Source organism: Emydura macquarii, unplaced genomic scaffold, assembly GCF_026122565.2.
Source record: "Emydura macquarii macquarii isolate MOO-44397 ecotype Brisbane River unplaced genomic scaffold, CSIRO-AGI_Emac_v2 contig_1551, whole genome shotgun sequence".
NCBI lineage: Eukaryota > Metazoa > Chordata > Testudines > Chelidae > Emydura > Emydura macquarii.
The window spans coordinates 16,792,742-16,813,338 of record NW_027131688.1 but is presented as its reverse complement, the minus strand read 5'-3'; the positions used below and the strand labels follow the sequence as shown (position 1 = coordinate 16,813,338).

The window sequence follows — 20,597 nt, the reverse complement described above, 5'->3', positions numbered from 1 at the left end:
CAACTTTTGATCTTAATCTCTGTGCCTCTACTCCCAGTCTGTAAAATGGGGATAATACTCACAGGCATGGTAAGATTTAATATTTAGGAACTACTCAGTGAAATGTAATTGAAAAGCTCATAAGGAAATTATTATTACTGTCTTGAGAGCAGAGTTTGACTAGTGTTCAGTAAATAAGGCCTAGTCATTAAACACTGTCCCTCCTGTGCACTGAATGAAGCAGGGGTCCAGGGGAAAAAATAGTGTGTGATCCTGGAATTAAAGGCTGTATCATAATATATTCACATGGAGGTGGGGGCACAAATTAAAAATAGGAAATGGCAGAGTGAAGGTTGCCTGTGCAATCTTAGAGTGCTTGACTTTGCCACCTTAATGTTCCTTTACATACAAAACTGTTAATTTCTGAGGTTTTTAACACGGTGAACTGAAAATCAGAAATTCTGTCGTGGTAATATATTGAGTGGGACCATTAGATCCATTGCACAGACCTCTGCCACTTGAGCTAACAGAGTAACTGATAGGATGACAACCATTGTTTCCTTTCTGCGGATCAGAACTAGAAGGGGATGAGACTCCCCCTTTGCCAGTGAGTTTCACAGATATTTGTGGACAGCAGAGGAATGGGGGGACTCCATAATCTTGGGTTTCCTTCTGGGATCTGGACAGGAGTGGGCTCTAGTGCATATGGATTATTTTGCCCATTCCCTACAAGCTTGACCTCTCTGTCCTTGTCCCTTCCAACCTGTCTCTGTCCCAGCCCTGCCTATAATATACAAAACAGATGGCTAAGAAGTGTGATCCTGTCCTCCTCTAGAGGCTAGCTCAAGCAACTGTAAGAGCCTGCTATAAGAGTTGCACAGTCAAGGATTTCTCCTTTAGCTCAAGGGACTGTGGTTTTGATGCTAAAGGTAGCAGGTTTGATTTCTTCTGATAACCACAATGTCTATATGTACAGAGCACTAGTGTGTTATGGATACGTTATAGAAGACTGCTGAGGCTTAACCTTTAGGTCCTAACATTTTCTGCCACTCCTCCTCACATTATTAACCTTTTAGCACAGATGATCCAGTAAAGTGGACCACTGGGAACAAACAGCTCAGAAATCAAAGGGCTGTAGCACTCCCACTGTGCTGAAAACCTTTCACAGAGCTAGCCCTCCTTTCTTTGCAAAGAACCAGCCTGACTCCTCATTCCCTCCAACAGCCGGCCAGCGCACCACTTCTCTACTATTCATGGCCAGTATGCAGCTGCAGCTACTCCCCTAGGCTGACACAACAGCAGCTGCGATGTGTGTGCCAGCTGGCCAGCCACTCACCAAAGTCCTCCTGCCCCTCCCCCTCTTCCTTTGCTGCTGCTGCTTTCCTGCATACCCACATAGGCCTGCTTCTGCTCCATCCACCTTTCCCTCTCACCACAATCTGCTACAGGTACCCATCATCCTGCTGTCCAGACCCACCCAGCCACCCCTGCAGCTATCACTACTCACCTGACGACTTCAGGAAGCAACCCCCCCAGTTACTCCTGATTTCCTACTCTCCCCTCTAAATTAAAATAACTCAACATCGAAGAAATTAATATTCATTTTCATTTACACTCTGACCCCCCTCTTAATAGGTGCACCCCACCATAGCTGCATCCATCTGTCTATTAGTTAAGATAGCCTTGGCACTTTCATCTATGGCGTATGCACAAATCTTAAGACATATGGACACCTTTAGAAAAAGGCATAGGGTAATTCTCAACAAAGGGGAAGGAACAAGAGTTGGTACTAGTGTGATATTTTAAGTTGACTACATTTAATTGCCAGGCAAAAACCTTCACTAACCCACATCCTCTAAGCTCTTCCCATCAGCTACACCTCTGTGCAAGTTCCAAAAGGAAGGGAAAAGTGTTATTTAGTTTTAACCTCTTCTCTCTGTCTGCTGAGGAAGGGGTTTCTAAGGTCTGCTTTCTGCCTAGTGATTAGAGAATGGTGGCTAGGAATTGGTTACACTGAAATGGGGAGCAGCAGAAAAAAAATAGCAAACAGGCCAGGCACAAAATGCTAAGGCCATTCTATTTCTGTATATCATCATTCACAGGTATCACACAACGTCCACGTCAGCATTCTAAAGCCAATATGCCCGTGGAAAAGGAATACATGTATTTTATCACTATGCTAAGAAAATACAGAGAGGAAGGACGGTGCAGTGGTTACAGCATTGTGTAGGGACTTTGGGGACCCAGTCTCAGTTCCTTGCTCTGTCACTCACTGCCTTGGGCAAGTTGTTTCATCTCTCTGCCTCAGTTTCCCATGGGTAATCATCATCAAGTGATCAGATACTCTGGTAACAGGCCACATAAATAGCTATGACACAGAGGGGAGAAGATGTGCAATTATATGACCCCCTTTAAAATCTTTTTCTCAACTATAACCATATTTCAAAAAGAACAGACAGACGAGCTACTTCCATTCATCTCTTTTTGTTCTGCTTATGCATTTCTCCACAGTTTTAACTGTACCCCATTGCACTGTAGCACTAGTTTGTCTCAACCATGTTGTTTTCCTGATGGGTATTTTACTGTATCTGTTGAGAGCGTGAAGTTGCATCAAACTTTATTTCCTCAGAGTGCCATAGGTTTTCACTTCTGCATGGAGGCATCTGAGTATATAATGCTATCTTTTGAGCAGGTGAAGGTAACATTAGCATGCCACAGCGGGGTTTATGAAAAAGTTTTTTCGCTCGTGAAATTAGTTCCTTAGCTATGTGCTGTGTTACCAGCCCTGCTGCTCAGTAGTCACAGGACACGTATAACACAAGCAGAATCAGAGGAAGCTTCCCTGATGGCTCAAACAGTGAGAGTCAGACCTGGCCCAGAGAGACCCTCTAAAAGGAGGCAGTTGAATCCTATTTGCTCACTATCTTCTCTATTGAAACAGCCAATGGTAGTGTTGGTTTTTGTGATGTGGACTCGTGTCCCGTGAGAACTGTACTGAAATCACAAAATTCCCTTAAAGGGTATCGTACAGCCCTCTTTCACACAAAAGTGCTGAGGTCCGTGGGTGGTTTAGGAGGGCCATAGACTCTACTATTATCCTCAAATGGTTACAATTTTCAGTCATTCTTAACCAGAGCCCTGAGCATGTAGGCTGCTTGTGCAGGCACAGGGAACAGTTTATAGAAGCCTGGACTAGATTTGAACCAGCAACCCAAAGATGAAAGGGTGCAGAGCACATTACTAGAGCCCCTCCTCAAGGCACCATTCTGCCAACTGTCACACAGCTCACATTATAAACACCCCTGCAGCCCAGCCTGATTGTCACTCAGTCCCACCTCCTGCCTGACTGTCATGCAGCTGGCTGGGCAGCAGAGAAGCAGCAGGTGTTTTGCTCGCAGTTGTTACTCCACATGACCAAGAACTGCTGTGGTGCCTGTTGAACAGGTGGCCCTTCTGCCTCCTAATTTGCTAGTCCCCCTGCTGGATGCCAGGGGGGAAACAATGGAGGTAGGAGACTCCCTTTATGGATTTAGGTTACCCCCATCACCAACTTCTGCTCCTCCAACTACTTACCCCAGCATGAGTAATTTTGCAACTACCCTGTACCTACTATTTACGCCTGCAGCTACGCATCACAACCCTCATTCACATAAATGCCCTTGGCACCAACACTCCAGATTCCTTACACTCCCCCCCTCCAGTTCCTCCTTCACCTTAACAGGCCATGAACCCTGCTGGCAGGCAGCACGCTGTCTGCTCAGTGTCCCAAGCACAGCAATCTCCTGTGCCAAGAGGCATCTACCCTCTGCCTGGGAGAGGGGGCTTTAGGAGTCCCCTTCTCTCTTGCCACTTCTGCTGCTTCTCCTTCCTGGGGGAGGCTGGCTCCCAGATGCCCCTTCCTTGCCCTCTTTGTGCAATCAGTGGCTGCTGAGCTGAAGTTTAACACCTACAAGTGTGCAGTCTCTCCCCCTCCCTCAGCCCCATTCCCATTCCCCAGACAATCACACTGATGAATGTGAGCTATGGACAGCATAAGGAAGCAGAACAATCCCTGTGGAAATGAGACTGGAGGAGACTGTGTTTTCTTTAAACAGGTTTTAAGCTTAAACTTAGCATCTATGCACCAAAGGAAACCAGAGAGCTTTGGTCCCTATGGCAGAGGAGGGGCTCAGCTACCAGCTCCTTCCACCCTGGACACATTTACACAATCCATTGTCTATAGCCAAGCCCTAAGATACAACTGGATTTGCTCTGATCCCTCAGACAGAGGCAAACACCTACAGGATCTCCATAAAACATTCTTAAAACTACAGTACCCACCTGGGGAAGTGAAGAAACAAATTGACAGAGCCAGATGGGTACCCAGAAGTCACCTACTACAGGACAGGCCCAACAAAGAAAACAGAACACCACTGGCCATCACCTACAGCCCCCAGCTAAAATCTTTCCAACACCTCATTAAGGATCTACAACCTATCCTAGAAGATGATCTCTCACTCGCTCAAGCCATGGGAGACAGGCCTATCCTTGCTTACAGACAGCCCCCCAACCTGAAGCAAATACTCACCAGCAACCATACACAAGAACACTAACCCAGGAACCTATCCCTGCAACAAACCCCGTTGCCAACTCTGCCCGCACATCGACTCTAGTGACACAATCACAGGTCCTAACCACATCAGCCACACCATCAGGAGCTCATTCACCTGCACATCTACTAATGTAATATATGCCATCATGTGCCAGCAATGCCCCTCTGCCATGTACATTGGCCAAACCGGACTGTCACTACGCAAAAGCATAAATGGACACAAATCAGACATAAAAAATGGTAACATCCTTAAACCAGTAGGAGAGCACTTCAATCTCCCAGGATACTCTGTAGCTGACTTGAAAGTTGCCATACTTCTACAAAAAAACTTCAAAAACAGACTTCAGCGAGAAACTGCAAAGCTGGAACTCATATGCAAACTTGACACAATCAGACTGGGTCTGAATAGGGACGTGGAATGGCTCTCTCATTACAAGTAGTAATTGTCACTGTTCATGCATTCTCACCTTCTAATCAACAGTTGTGAATAGGCCTCATCTAACTGAATGGACTTTGTTCACACCTGCCCTCCCCCTTGTTGTTTCTTACCCTTGGATGAATATATACCTCCTATCTGATTTCTATTTCATGCATCTGACGAAGTGGGTTGCAGCCCACGAAAGCTTATGCCTTTGTTAGTCTTTAAGGTGCTACAGGCCTCTCCCCTTTTTTTAAAGGTAGGGTGGGGTTACTGCTTCATACTTCTGCTTGCTCGCAGTGCTCTGGGGCAGGATTTGTGCCTCACTTTTCTTTTTTAAAGCTGAAGTTTATGATTATATTCAAGCCACTTGCAGATGTGCACATCAGCTCATTAAATAATTTGTATAAACAGTGACATGGAGCTGCAGAAAACTTGGCAGCTATGAAGACACAGGAGACAGTATTCACTATATTCAGTGGCCTTGGGCAATACATAGAATGGTCACTCAGCATGTCTGTAAAGTGGCAACTCTTGTAGGATTAACCCAAGCCAGAATTTATTCACTGGGAAGGTTAAGGGCAGAAGGAGCATAGTGGAAGTTGTGATGAGGTATATAGACTCCATCCAAAACTTAGCAGGGAAAGGGTTAACCTCCTTCAGCATACAGGGAGGATCACAGTTTCTTGTACTAAGTGCAGCAAATTGCAAGACTCAACCAGTTTGGAAAATTCCATCCTTCAGCCCCCTCCAAGAAGAAAGTGTGGTGGGCTGAATCTACTACTAAGAGTAAGGAAGGCTCTTCAAAAAGAGTTGGAGTTAAAGGGTAATTGGAGGAGAGGGATTTTTTTCCCCTGACAGGAACTTGGCTGAATTGAGACACTTTTCAGCATTGCTGTGGACTGAATCACACTGTGTCTTATTCCTGCACTGGGGCGGAGGGAAGCTCTGTTGTATTTGTTTGGCCCATTTAGTTTTTTTACAAGCACATTTTCTGCATGGAAACAAAGCAGCCTGAACCTGAAAAGATATGGTTTCATTGGAGTGACTAACAAGAAAAGGGATCAGATTCACCCAAGTGGGACTAGGGAGCAGTAAATTACTGATCTCCTGGACCCCAAAGAAAACAACTGGTGCTACTAGCAACAAGATGGACAAGAGCAGCTCATGGATGAAGAAGAGCTGGCTGAAGCTGGACCCTAGGAAGGTGCAGGTTATGCTGGTGAGAACAGCAAAGCAGTTGGAGGCACTTACAGCTATAATGCCTCCTCTTCAGTTGAAGGCAGACACCCATAATTGGTCAATTCAGTCCAAAGTTTAGAAGTGCTCCTGGATTCCTCATTGACACTCAGCTGTCACGTAGCAGCATCCTTGAGTAACATTCAGATCTCGGCTAGGAGACTACGTCCTGCTCTGGCAGAAGACGACCTGGCCTTGGTTACATACACATTTGTCATTTTCTGTCTGGACTACAGCTGTGCAACATATTTGGACATGAAGCCATCCACCCTTTGGAAATGTCAGCTAGTACAGAACATTGCAGTGCATCTCCTCAACCACACAGGCTACCATGACTGCCTCAAACCTTCCCCCCACTCCCTACACTGGCTTCCCCATGAAAATCAAAACATGTTCATGGTCTTGGTCCTTATCAAGATGCTCAAGGGCCCAAGTTTAGGGTATCTAAAAGAAACAGTTGACAGTGCTGCTGCTCAGGCACAGTGAGCTTTTTTCCCCATAAGAGTTAAAGTTGTCTGTGCAGAAGGCGGAACTGTCCCTCTGGCTTGTCCCAGACTGTGGAATAAACATTCATTACAAATCTCCCTGCCTTCTCCTCCAAGTACTTTGACCCTCCTTTGTGTACAGTTAAATATTTTTAAAATATCCTCCCAAAATGAAACACTATTCTGTACACACAATTCTCCCCCTAGGAAGAGAATGGGAGCAGAAGGATAAGTCACATGACAGAAGTTAGTGATGTCACATAATGCACTACTGGAAGGGCTGTCAGATGTTGTGGTATTGAGGGCTGTATGATAGAACCCCCCCTCCACCCACCCACCCAGAGTAATGCCAGAAATTGTTTTAGGTTGTATTCCACTGTACCTGTTGTAACAACATATTTATTTGAAGCTGGTGTTCAGATAGAATTCTGTTTAATGTGCACCTTTGTGTGACCTTTCTGCTCCCCCTCCTTCTGCATGTCCTTCCCTTTTATTCTGATTATACATTTGGCAACATGGTCTTCCACATTTTTTGTGTCTAGGTGATTTCTGTGTAAAATATGCTCAATTTACAATTAAAAAGTCTTTCTAACTAAACTGCCAGCCCTACAAAGTCCATAAGGGATCTGAAAATCCAGCTGGGTTCCCTCTTCTCACAGATCACCAGCAATAAAGGTGCTGCAGACCAAATTATCAATGGTCAGATGAGACTGTTACATTTGTTCAATCCTGTTACCATCAAAGGGCTTGAAACTGGCTAGAACTGAGTAAGCACAAGAAAGAACAGAAACTAGCTGGTTCACCTTTGTGGGGATAACATCAGTAAAAACTTATGTCACCAAAATCAGCAGATCTGACTCTGAATACACCCAAAATCAGATCTGGGTCTCAATCCACTTCAATAGCATAGGGGAACTCTCAGCAGAATCAGGGCCCTATTGGATAAGATATTTTTACAGTCACTTTTTTTGAAAAGTCATACTTAAAAATATTTTAAAATCACATACAGTAATGACAGCAGACAGATTGAAGAACCTCTGAATGTATTTATTTGGGGCCTTTGTGTGCCTAAGGTATTGTGGATGTCAGAGAAATAACTATCCACACAAGAACTCTTGGATTAAAATGCTTACACCCATTGCTCCATGGGCACTTATTTTCATCAGGATTAGATTCAATGTTTGCCCTTTCTTTTGGTCAGTGGCTGACACTGATTTTTGTAGGAAGGATTGTGCGGTGAGGGGCGTGGAAGGAAGGAGCAAATACAATTCTACATAATAGACAACGTAGCACAATTAATTTGAAACAACTCAGCAAAAGCATTGCAAGATTCCATTATCATGGATCAAAAACTGCATTCACAATTACCCTTGTGCAATCCATATGTTTATGCCCTGATGATTTAAACATTCAAATAAAATTTTCATTATTCCAAGTTAAGAGCAAATGCAAATATGGGCCTCTCTCTTCCAGCTGAGGTCTCTCTCCTCAAAATAGAATTCCACTCTTTTCCTAGAGCCAGGTGAACTAAGCCCTAGGGGTGTCAGATGATTTAGCCATCGGCGTCTGCCTGTCACAAACCATAACTAAAACAAGATTATCCCGGAGAAGAGTGCTATTAAAGGAGGAAACTATTGCTGTAATTTTGTTAAGGGACAGGATATTTTTTAAAAGCAGGATGTTTTTTGGTTGGTTTTTTTTTTTTTTTTTTTAAATGCTACTCACTTTCCTATAAAGCTTGAAGTTTATTTGTCTTAGCCATCTTGGTTTGTAATGTCAAGACATATCATAGGTTTCATTACATTAGTCCCAACAAATATTTACCACCTTGGCTTATCAAAGGCTGCTAGCATACAATGAAAATTGTATCAGTTGCTATGGTGGATTCTGTGTGCAGTACTGCACGATTGTAGGTTAGGATTCCCCCCCTCTCATTTTTCTGCAAAAAACCCTAGCATTTCTATACTATAACAATTTTACCATGTTCAAAGTGCTGTACTGCTATTAAAACCTTGAACTTGCAAATACCTAAGCGCATGCATAACTTTACCTATGTGAGTAGCAAGATCAGGGCCTAACTTCTTAACACACACACAACGGTTGTGAAGCAGGTAGGTGAATCTTATTAGCTGTGTTTTGACAGGAGATCCCATGTACACTCATTTAGTCATCCATATAGTCTCTCCGTGGATGTATTCACTATCCCCAAGAGTGCTGAAAAAGTTAAATAAACTGCATGGCAAATATTTCCTTAGCTAGCTATGGGGGATTGTGAAAAACCAGCCTGTACGAAATGCTGTAGAGATCCGTGGGTGCAGAATCACAGATGGTTACATGTTGGCACATCCACAGAACAACAGAAAATTTTGGTAAAATCTGTCACAAAATTATCTCGCACTTGCTGCAGAAATTAGCCCTGGAATGCTGTAGAATTCCATCTACCCCAACTATAACAGAATCCCTGCTGAGCTGAGCTGGCACAGCTGCTCCTTTAGATCAATGGCAGATCACTCACTTGGAAAGTTAGAGATCCTATTCTGCTTCTGAGAGTGACTTCTTCACATACCATCTGTATACACTATATGCATATCGAGACAGATAAAGAAGATTTGTGGCGGCCTTCAGACAGATTACTGGCCTCGTGTAACAAAGCACCTTCCGATGTGATTTTTGGTGAAAGAAGGAAAATAGCATAGCAGAAGCCCAGAGTTAGTATGTAGAAAAAAACTAAGGGACTAAAGGGACCATTAAATTAGATGCCCTAATCAAAAGAAAAACATTTTTGTACAGTATCAACCCCCGGGTGAAATTACCAGTTATCAGATTCACAGATTTTAAGGCCAGAAAGAGCCATAATGCTGATCAACCTAATCTCAGCTTTTTCCTGGCTTCCTTTTGCTTCAGTATTTAAAAGAATAGACTCAGTATCAGGTGTTGGTCATGTGAATAAATTTCTACAGGACAAAGAATATTTTAGAATTAAGTGAAGATATATTTGTCAATGTAACATTAAGGTTGCACTGTATTCTTCATAATAAGTGATTGATTCCCTATTTTAAATGCAAACCTGCAACTTCACCTGGTGCCTCCCTACAGCCATAAAACAGAGGCTTTGAAATGGCACTGAGTTAATATTGCTTTAGAACCTTTTGCCCTTTCTGACTTTTTTTATTTTAACTGTGCAACTTTAACACAAAGATCCTGAACTTCATTCAGCAAAGAGTGCCCCCGAAGTAAAAAATACCAAATAAAAAGCCTGAATAAAATTTTAATATGAAGTTCAAGATTTGATCCATGGTTTCTTTGCATTTAATTTCCTTTTTATAGTTAAGAAAAAAAGAGAAAGTTGTGCCTGTGTTTAACAACAGGGTAGTGGAGTCTGCTAAATTCAGGAAAAATTCCCAGTTTTTTCCTGCAGTTTTCCACTCATCCTACTGTATCAATCTTGCAATAATAAAGATGTGAGTTAACATTTTTAAAAGCTAAGTCTAGTGTTGAATATCTTGATTATGTCTTTATGGTACAAACATTCAAAGTGAAGCATGATGGGGGGCCACAAAAAAGTCTCCATGTGTGCACACAAACAAGTGATTAGACCAATGTGTATATGCTGCAGTGCAGGATTTTGTGGGTGTAAATGATATAAGTGTACCTTGCTTTGAAATAAACCTTTCTAATTTATAACTGACAAAGGACTAGCCATTCCTTCCATTTCCTCTGTTTGGAAAGGATATTGCAAATCTGTTCTGAATGGAGTCTGACTAAAAATGCTAAATGTGTTGATGCAAGTACTGAGTTAGCTGTCTGTTAAATTAGAATGAATGTTGCTCATTTCCCATCTGGTCCTCTTTGACATTACTTCCAGAATGCATTCACAGCTCTTATTTGTACAGTACAAATGGCTGGCTATAATACAGAGTTTACCTTTTATAGGCTGCTAAAATATGTCTCTGCCAAATCACAAAATGTTCTATTTCTACTGAAGAAAGGTAGACATCTGCAGCCATTATGAACTCCAGCCCCCCTTCACTTATTAATTAACCTTTTATTTTCTTTAAATTTAACGTAATATATTAAGTGCATTTCCTGCATTTGAAAATTGGTGGCTTGACAGTCCTGGAGACTGGACTCTCTTCCTTCCACAGAAAAGATGCAGCACATCCAGAGGCAGATAAAGCAACCCAACATCACCACACTCAACTCTATTCTGCACAGAGTACCACTGGGGCTGAAAGAGCAGTTAATTCTCCATCCTCCTCCTTGTCCTCTGCTGGGACTACCAACAAGAATGCCAATTGGTGATAGTTGTGCTAGTGAATTTTTGATGTGGAGCCCTATCTACCTGGGATTGCGCTGGACATGCCAGCTAATTTCACAAGGTCCACCAAACAGCCATCAGATAGTAATAAACTTCATTACTAGCTGGATTTGAACTGCTGATCACTCAGTTTCATTTTCTCTTACTTAAAATCACTGAGTCACCCTTCTATTCTCAGTTTTGCAAGTATTTGGTTTTGATTGCTTCATTACTAGATTTTGATTATTTTAGCTTATATCCTATGAAGCATTTCAAACAGAGCATTGTGAATATTGCATTGTAAATCTGAAATTCTGTCACGGGCACTACCCCTTCGCCCCCCAGCAGACTTCCCCTTTTGTGGCCACTCATGGTCCTGTAGGTGCATTGAAGTCAGTGCCCCCTTGGGTTCTTCAAATCAATGTATCCCCTTTGTGGGGTCTGATTAAGTCTTCCAACAAAGCATAACTCACTCGATTAGTCACTCCAATTCACACATACTCTGGATCCTGGTTTCGGCTCCTGTGTGGGAAGTCACCCAGCCCCCTTCCTGGAGCTGAGGTTCTACTTTATTCTCTGTCCCTCTTTCAGGCAGGAGTACCCAGCTTTCCTCCTTGGAGCTGGGTTGTAATTTAGGTCATCTGTAGGACCTCAGCCAAGTTCTCCTCCACCTGGCCCTCTTCCTAAAATTAGTCCTTCACTCCCATCTTAGGAGGGGTCAGTCGATCAATCAGCTGGCTGGCTGGCTGGCTGGCTGGCTGGCTGGCCTTCCCCTGCTGCTCTCTGCTCTGCCCTGCTAGGAGGGAAGAGGCGATATATATACCAGTCCCCTTCTCCTACCTCATCCCCAATTGATTGGGTGAAGGGAGCCTTGCCCCAACCACTCTGCAAGGCTTCTGGTCCCTTAAAGAAACAGTAACTAACTTTCTCTCAAACATTACTTATTACCAGGACTGCTTCCTTTCTACCAATACTTATTTTCTAGGACTATGCATACATCAAAACTTCTCCAAATCTTAAAGGGCTATGCCATATGATGAGGTGGGATTGACCCTTAAGTACCACTGTGTTTAAGGGGTTAGATTATTTTGTCACAAATGCCTACATTGTTGTCTGTTTATAGTGACCAAATAGTACAGAACAGCACAGATTTCTCTCCATAGCAACTAGCAGTATTGACAGAATTTCACTGGTTATTAAATAGGCTGTTTGTTTACATTTTAGGCATGAAAGAGCGGATTGAAATTACAGTGAAATGCTGTAAACTGAACATTGCCATCCTGCCTCTAATATCTCCACATGTAAAATATACAATTATAGCATTTGGTAAATGAAGTGTAGTTAGGAAGTCTATGTGAGATATGAATATTGATGGTGGATTATGACACACTATCATTACCATAAAACCAACAAGGGAGTGCTTCAGAATCTGAGGGTATAATGGATGTTCTTGACTTACATCCAGCAGATTAAGAAAACTTTTCCTGGAAGGAGGATAACAATCTAAGTGAAGCTGTTTACACAAAACCAGCTAGCAGGGAAAATGTCAGCAGGTGGTTAAAAAATGTACCATGAATGGTACACCACCACAGAGGGAGCAGGCAGTCACGTACTTGTAAAAGCCACAGTGTAAATGGCTTCTCAAATGTTTGTCAAAGATCCAAAATGAGGAACAACAAAGGACAAATCTGTAACAGTACTAGATTGATTTCCAGGACACGCCTAAAGTTTTCTAAAATGTGCAGCTCTCAAACTGTGGTCCAGAAAGCACCTCCAGCCATATATGGAATTGTTCCAGTCACAATAAGGCACATCAGCTTCATAGCCCATGGTATCCAAGGGCGCGATGTGGCCAGCACCATGTCTGACCACCTTTGATCGCCCTAACCCAATGGATCAGATACCCATTTTGCAGCTAGGTGAACTGTAGCTGTAGCTGCTATGCCTTAACTGCATCAGCTCGATGAGCCATTGGCTTAGGGAAACTTTGACAATGATAAGGTCTCTGTCAGTCTTTAAGCAATGATGATTCCAGGAAGTTTATAGCTCAGTCCAGGACTCTCTTAGGCTTCCCAGAGGCTTTTTGTCTTGCTGTTATGGCACAGGACGGGGAGTCAGGAAATCTGGCTCTTGGCTCTGTGTAAGCTTAAAGAGCGCACTTAAGGCCAAATTTTCAAAAATGGGGTGAAATCCTGGTCCTGCTGAAGTCAGTGGCAAAACTCACATTTGACTTTAATGTGGTCAGGATATCACCCATATCCTTTAATTTTGGGTGCCTGAATTTCGATGCCAAGGGCCTGAATTTCACAGGTGCTGAACACCCAGAGTTCTTGCTGAAATCAAGAGAAGGCAGTATAGAAGTGCAAAGGCATAGTACCCTCCCCCTCCCCAGTATTGGTTAAAGATATTGTCAAGCTGTACAAAATGGAGTGAGAGGAATAACATCTGCTTCCTGTTGCTGCTGCAGTACTTACAGGAGTACAACTCCTTGTGAAATAAGGACTGCACGACCAGCCCTGGTGGAACTTTTTGAATGCATGCCTCCTTCCAGAACGCAGGAACGCAAAGCTAAGCCAACAAGGATCTGGGAACAGAAGGAATTTAGGAGAAATATCTTGACTCAATGAGTAATCAATCTGTGGAATGAACTACCTAGAACAGAAGCCATTAAAAGGAGTTAAAATATTACAAGGTGTCAACATTAGCTAGGTAGGAGGATGAGGTGTTTGATGCCAAGACTTCCTTCTGTCCCTATGCTTCTATGACAGCAGTTTCATTGCAGTACTCTCAACTCATTTACATGTGACTATTTGTGAACTATCTTTCAAAGCATTAAGGAAAGCAGTTGTAGATGAGTAGTGCTGTTGGTACAAGCCAGTCAATAAACCCCATTATTTTCCATTCTCTCACTGGTCGCCTTTCATGACATCTTTCCCAGCATTGACCAAGTCCAGCTACCAGTTACCAAAATCACTTCTGTGAAGTATAAGGTACACCCAGCTGTATCCATTTTCGTTAGCGGCCCTGTCAATAGAAATTAAATTACATGACTACAGCACCATCTCCTGCCAACATCACTTTAGGAAATCATTAATTAATCCTCATGTACTCAGTGCTACCATCATATAGACTCTTCTGTTGCTGCAAAGACATTTTCACAAATTATTGTTGCTATAGGATGAACTGATTTACAGCACCTCACCAACTCCCTTATTGGTAGCTCACCACCAGATTCAGTTTCTTTAATACAGCAAATGTACCAGGGGTTCTTTCCAAGGTCCAGATTGATCCCTGCGCCTCTGAACCTAATTAAAACCTCATCCCTGGGCCTCTGAACCTAATTAAAAGTAACCTGATACACACACTGAATGGGTTTTTTTTATTTTAAAGAAAATAACTCAGCTCATCAGTCTAGTTTACTATAGTCATATCTAATTTACTTTTACAGTATTTCTAATGTGCCCATCACCACTGTATCTAGACACCACACGATCTAAGCTTAATGACCTTTCATAAAATACTGAGAGAGGGCTGATCTGGCTCTTGACTTGCATACAGAGGAAAGGTTAAGAACTAGAGACTTTCCAGAACAAATAACATGAGGTGCCCTAAACAAAGCGAATACCTCAGAACTTGGAGATTTTTCAGTCTGGACCTGAATCTGATTTTGTAAACAGCTCCTGTCTTCATAAAGGGCCAAACCCCCAGGTCCAACCCATCCTGACCTTTGAGGTATTTAAAATCCCAATCCAGATTCTGCAGAGTGATTAATTCACATCAGGGCCTGATTTTGCACTGTGTTGAGCCTTGTGTAATCATTCACAGCTGTGCAAAGTGGATCAGCAATGCTACCAAATCAGAGCAGGAATGTTTTGCACCAATTGTCACAGGTGTGAAGGACTACACCAGGTGCAAAGTAGTGGAAGAGCAACACCAGGTGTCCACTCAAAGTTAAAGGTCATGGAATATTTCAGGATAGTTTATTCTTAGTTATCAGCTTTTCATTTAACAGGACTGTCCCCAAAGCAAACCTGAAGATAAGGGCTATCCACTTCACAACACTCATTTCTGTTCCCTGGTGCAGATCCCAGATTAGAATTTACACTACGGGAAGATCTGCTCCCCTATGTTTAGATCACAAGAAGGGAACACTCTACATTCCCACTTCGTTATTCATTTTCTGAAAATGAGAGTTCAGCAGTGCCAATTCAATTGTTATTTGTGCACTTTGTCCAAAAACACATGGACTCCATTTTAAATTTGCATGGACTCCAAAGTTTCAACACCACAGAAGCAAGCTGTCTGCAAGCTGAGGGTATTTCAACACTTCGTGCAACTCATGATGTTCCACGGCTTTTCATATAGGAATCATTCCAGACCTGAAGTACATAAAGGATAAAGAGCTGCATACTTACATTTACAAACCCAGATTTTACTTTTTCCTGATGCAACAGGCTAGAGGGATGCTTATACTCCCCATTTTCCTGCATCTCAGCTTACTTCTCTGCAGAAGTATAGGGCACAGTTCTGTCTTTTCAGGACTTTCCAAAAAAAAAAAAAAAAAAAAAAAAAAGTAGTATTATCAGAATTAGGCCTCAGAGGTGAAGTTAATAACAGATGCCAGCTAGCCTCAGAGGGAGTATCACACAATTTCTTAGTGAACATTTAATACATATACAAACAGTTGCAAAATTTGGAATATTTTTGAGTAACTTCTTAAAAGTAGTAGGCAGCAAGCCTATAGCTGTACCTTATAGAGAGCTCCCCACTTTGTTGCTGTTACACATTTCAGGGTTTGAACAGAACATGTACCATTTTTTACTTCAGCATATCCATACAGACACATTCCCCCTGATCTTCTCACACAGATGATTTCTATTGTGTGGCCTCAAAACATGTCACCTGCATCCTCCAGAGCCTGAGGAAAAGGTCAGCCTCTCAGCTCCCCTCCAAACACTTCAGAATCTCCTCAGAAAAACAACAGTCCAAAGTCCTTCCAACCAGCAACAATTCCAGACCCTGAGCTAATAGCCCAATGTGTCTCCTTAATTTCTAACAAGACAGGGAATCTGCAGTCAGCATCCAAAGTGGTAGACAGTACTGGGCCAAAACCAACATATTGTAATCCTTTGTTGAGGACAGAGGATTGGCTCCAACTCCTGTATTTATAACCTTTTTGCCCTAAGCTCCCATTGGCTCAGCTCTCAGATGGTAAATGGGCAGAACCTGCAAAACGGCTTACCCTTAATGGAAACTTCCTGTGTAGCTTCAGAAACAGCTGCTGAAAATATCTACTAACTACCCCACCCCACCCCTCAATGTCTCTGGGCTCTTCTAAGTGAACCCCCCTGCCCTCCTATCTAGGGGTGCCAATTTAGCAGATTTGTCATTAAACGTAGTGACTTTTTAGGTCTCAGAAAGATTTGCCAGGCTTTGCTATGACAAGTCACTAAAGTGCAATTTAAAAAAAATTAAACCTGTTGATATTCTGGCAACTTTTGCCAAGGCTTAGGGACGGGGCTTCATTTCCTGTCAGGCACAGGCAGCCTTTCTTGGAAATAGCAGCATCTGTGCACTGCCGGGGCACCAGGATCTGGGAGGAAGTGGAGGGGGTGCCTGTCGCTCCTTGGTAGCAGTAGGTAATGACACATGGCAGCCACAGCCTAGCCAGCCACTGATGATGCTCGAGAAGCAGCAGTGAGGAAGACGGAGCCTCTGGCTGCAAATAACCTTGCTGGGTTTGACAGGTAAGGGGCAGCCAGCCACAACTGGGGGAGGAGATCAGCCCCCCCCACACACACACACCCTTCAACAAGTAGGGGAGAAGTTACCGCTGGTCTGTCTCCCTACCGTGGAGCATGGGGGGAGAGGTTCCTACCAGTTCTGGGTCTCTCTGGTGAGAGGGCTGGGGGGAGAGAGGGGAAGGTTGCAGCAATGTGAAGGGGGGAACCCCATTCACACACACGTGCCTCTTGGCCCCCCTCAGGAAAATTCTGGTTTTGTCCCTGTGGCCAGGTAGCGGGTACCTGCTCCTGATAGGGGGATGCACAAGGGAGGAGGGGAGCTGCTCCTATCTTCTCACCCCACCCCTGCTTCCTTCAGACACCACCACCACCCTGCCCCCGTCCAATCTGTCCTGCTTCCTGCAGACACCCAGTACACACAAACCTTCTAGATTCCCAACATCGACCATCCCCCCAGCTCCTTGCATCCATAGAGCCACCTGTGTCCCCTACTTCCTGCAGCCATCCTCAACCCAGCTCCCTGCATCCTCCTAGATACACAGTGCACAGCCCCCTGCATCCTCCATCTCTCGCAGTACCTAGCACCCTCCTTCCCTCAGACCCCCGGCATCCCTCCCCCTTTACACCCCAGCCTCCCCCAGACACCCAGCACCTTCCCTCAGGCACTGGGCACCCTGACCATTTTACAGAGCTCCTGGCACCACCCACTTAAGCCCATAATCCTGTCTCCGACACACAGCCTTTTGCCCAGCTCTCAGCCATCCAGCATTCATAATGTTTCCACAGAGCTCTCTCCACCCCCAAGCACGTAACCCAGACCATTTACATCTTCTTACAGTATATTTAAAAAGTGAAGCATTTGCAGCAGAATCGTCAGAATTGTCCTTTTCAGCAAAAGGACCTGTCTTTGTATCCATGCAGAAGAAAGGGAAGTGGTACTCTGGTAACCTGTATGCACTTTATTTAAAATTCAGTGTTTAATGATTTTAAAACACCCATTAACTGTTTCTTTAGCTGTCCTAATGTTTGAAGAAGCAACTTTTCTTTTTAGCTTCTATATTTTTGGATTTTTATTGCAAACCACATGCTGCAATAACATTTAAAAAGTGTGACTTTAAAACTGCTTCCACCACAATTTGAGTCAAACCCATACTGAATAATTCAGGGTTATCCTGATGTAGTTCATATGTTAACCATGTTTTTTCCAAAATAATAAGAAAAAGAAACAAAGAAGGAGGAAATCGTTCATTAAAATGTGCCCCTGCAAACAATTCTGTGAAAGCTGAACAAAATATTCTATAAAGCTTTGCCAAATATCAAAACACTACAGTCATATGCACTCTAGTTTTGTTGTTGGTTACAACACTCCTCTGTTTAGGCTGCTCCAACTCAGTAACTTCAATAGCAGTTGAATCAGGCATAAAATCTAGAAAGAAATGTGGAGTTGGGGCATCTTTGTACCATGCGAAGACAGCGACCGATAGAAAATAATCATGCAGTTGGCCAGACTCTAATAACACAGGTTCCCTGGAGTTTATAGATATTTTGCACTGTCAAGAGCACTGGTTCTCAACTGGGGGTTTGTGAGCAGATTTCAGTGGGTCTGCCAAAATAAACTGGGCTTCAGCCCTGATGCACGGGGCTTGAGGAAAGAGTGCCAACTCCACCCCCCACGACTTACCTCAGTGGGCCACTGGGGGGTGAGGGGGAGGGGCAAAACCAAATACTGCAGCGTCTCTGCAGAAGAGAGATCTCCCTGTGGCATCAGAAAGGGTTGCCTCACAGCCATTGACTCCATGAGCGGGCCACAGCTAGCCAAGGAGAGACACCACTGTGCTGCCCCGCTACATCAGCACTTTAGGGAGCAGGGCCAAATGGAAGGCAGAAATCTGGGGGGGGGCACGTGACCCTGTGTGCCTCCCCATCCCCATGCATTGCCTCTGGTTGGGAGTCTGTACGTTTGTCTATTTAAGTTTAGGGGTCCCTGGGTAAAAAAAGGTTAAGAACCACTGGTCTAGAGACTTTCCAAGGTCCATCTGGTTCACTAAGTGGCAGTTGGCAATATTGGTACTCTCTGCACATGTGCAGACTCTGAGAAGACTCAGCTAAAATCCATGTCTTCTCCCCATTGCTTCTCTCCCTTCCTTTGGGCTTAAAAAACAATAACATAAAATGCTGCATATACTGTCTGTCTTGTCTGATCTTAGGGCTTTGTACTGTCCACGGCAGGATCTTAGTGCCTTCCACATAAAACTAATTAAAGCAGTATATAGATTCTAGTATCTGTTCAAGTATTAGCTAAGCGTGTACCCAGAGGCTCCCCAAAGTTGGCATATGGGTCATAGTTCTCCAGTGTGCCAGTGTGCCTGACTGATTGTTCTGCTAAAAGGAAGTCTGAAATGAAAACAGCCATCTAAAAGAAAATTAAGTGACAAAGGTGAGTAAAAACTAAGAACATTTCTAAATTGTTAAGGTGATTTCCGAAGAGCTCTCTTCACAACCCATCTGCAGAGTCACAGCCATACATGCAACTGTAAATATCAGACCGATCAACATTTTATCTTGTATTTTCCCTGCAGGAGCCATATCAGTCTGTTTATATTGATGGGAGTTAGGAATGGGTAAAGGGGAAGTCATGATCACCAATGGCTTTTGCAGATAGAGATATAAGATAGTCCATTAGCAATACTCCTCCACAGTTTGTTTTTGTGTCATATTCACTACCTTTCCTCACCATGCAGGGGTTTGTTTTGGCTGGAACTAGATGAGCACTGTACCTTAATGCTAATTACCTTGACCTACAAAACAGCAAGTTTTTATACCTACTTGAGCTCCTGTTTGTTCTGCTGGAGGATATAGTACAGTGGGGTCTTGCTTTTTTCAGGTCAAGAATTAGCACTGACACAGGCAGCGCATTAAGAAGTGTTGTTTTGAATCATGGTTCGCCAATAACACTGGACAGAGCAGCAGCAGAAACATCAGCCTTGGATTTCTGCTTTTTCAATATGTTTTGAAGATCAGCTGAGCTTTGTCTGAGGCCATTAAGCTATGGAAATGTATTAGAGAGCGGAGAATTTGCTGAGGTATGATATTTTGCAAAAGAAGGTTAAATTGGAAGTTCATGTAATAATACAACAACATCACAGTCTCTAGCTAGCTATCTCTTTCCCTCACTGCTGTTGTAGCTGTAGAAACTCATATACATCATTGCCAAAGAGCTATGTGTGGGTGATATTAAACAATGAACAGTGATTTCCCAGATAAAAAGCTTAATTAAACTAGAGCTAAAGCTGTAAATATATATCAGAAAATGAAAAGGTAAAGGCCAGAACATCAGAGAACTAAGAAATGCAAAGTTAAAATTACACATTAAAAAATTTCTAGCAAGGAAATGCACATTTAAATAACCTTAATTGCTCACCCTTATCTTGCTCCAGGATGAATCACCTCTGTAATATAGATACTGGGGGGAAGATTTTGAGCCCCTGATAAGTGGGACTTAAAGCTGCCCTTAAATGTCAGCTGGGGATCCCACCCATGTAGCCAGCTCCTAACCTTCCCGGTTCTGCCCGGGTTTAGAGGCATGGCTGGAACATAATGGCCCATGCGGAGGTTATTCAAATAGCAAAAATGTAGATAAGTCTTGAGGCTACTTTATCTTAAGCCCCAGGATCAGAGGGTGGAAAGGTCTCCCAGTAATTAGTGTCATCAAGGTTCTTCTATATATTTCCATGTCTGTAGAAATTAATCATAGAATCATAGAAGATTAGGATTGGAAGGGACTTCAGGAGGTCATCTAGTCCAACCCCCTGCTCAAAGCAGGACCAACCCCAACTAAATCGTC

General features: G+C 43.3%; 1 long non-coding RNA gene across 1 annotated transcript; it reads right to left on the bottom strand.

Annotated features, from left to right (window-relative positions):
- Window positions 1-13,429: 13,429 nt before the first annotated feature.
- On the bottom strand, window positions 13,430-16,129 carry LOC137157720 (uncharacterized). Its single transcript, XR_010921211.1, has 3 exons — window positions 15,760-16,129; window positions 15,425-15,550; window positions 13,430-14,033 (listed from the first exon to the last, which is right to left on the bottom strand). It is a non-coding gene; the product is annotated as an uncharacterized lncRNA (long non-coding RNA).
- Between the last annotated feature and the right edge of the window lie 4,468 nt (window positions 16,130-20,597).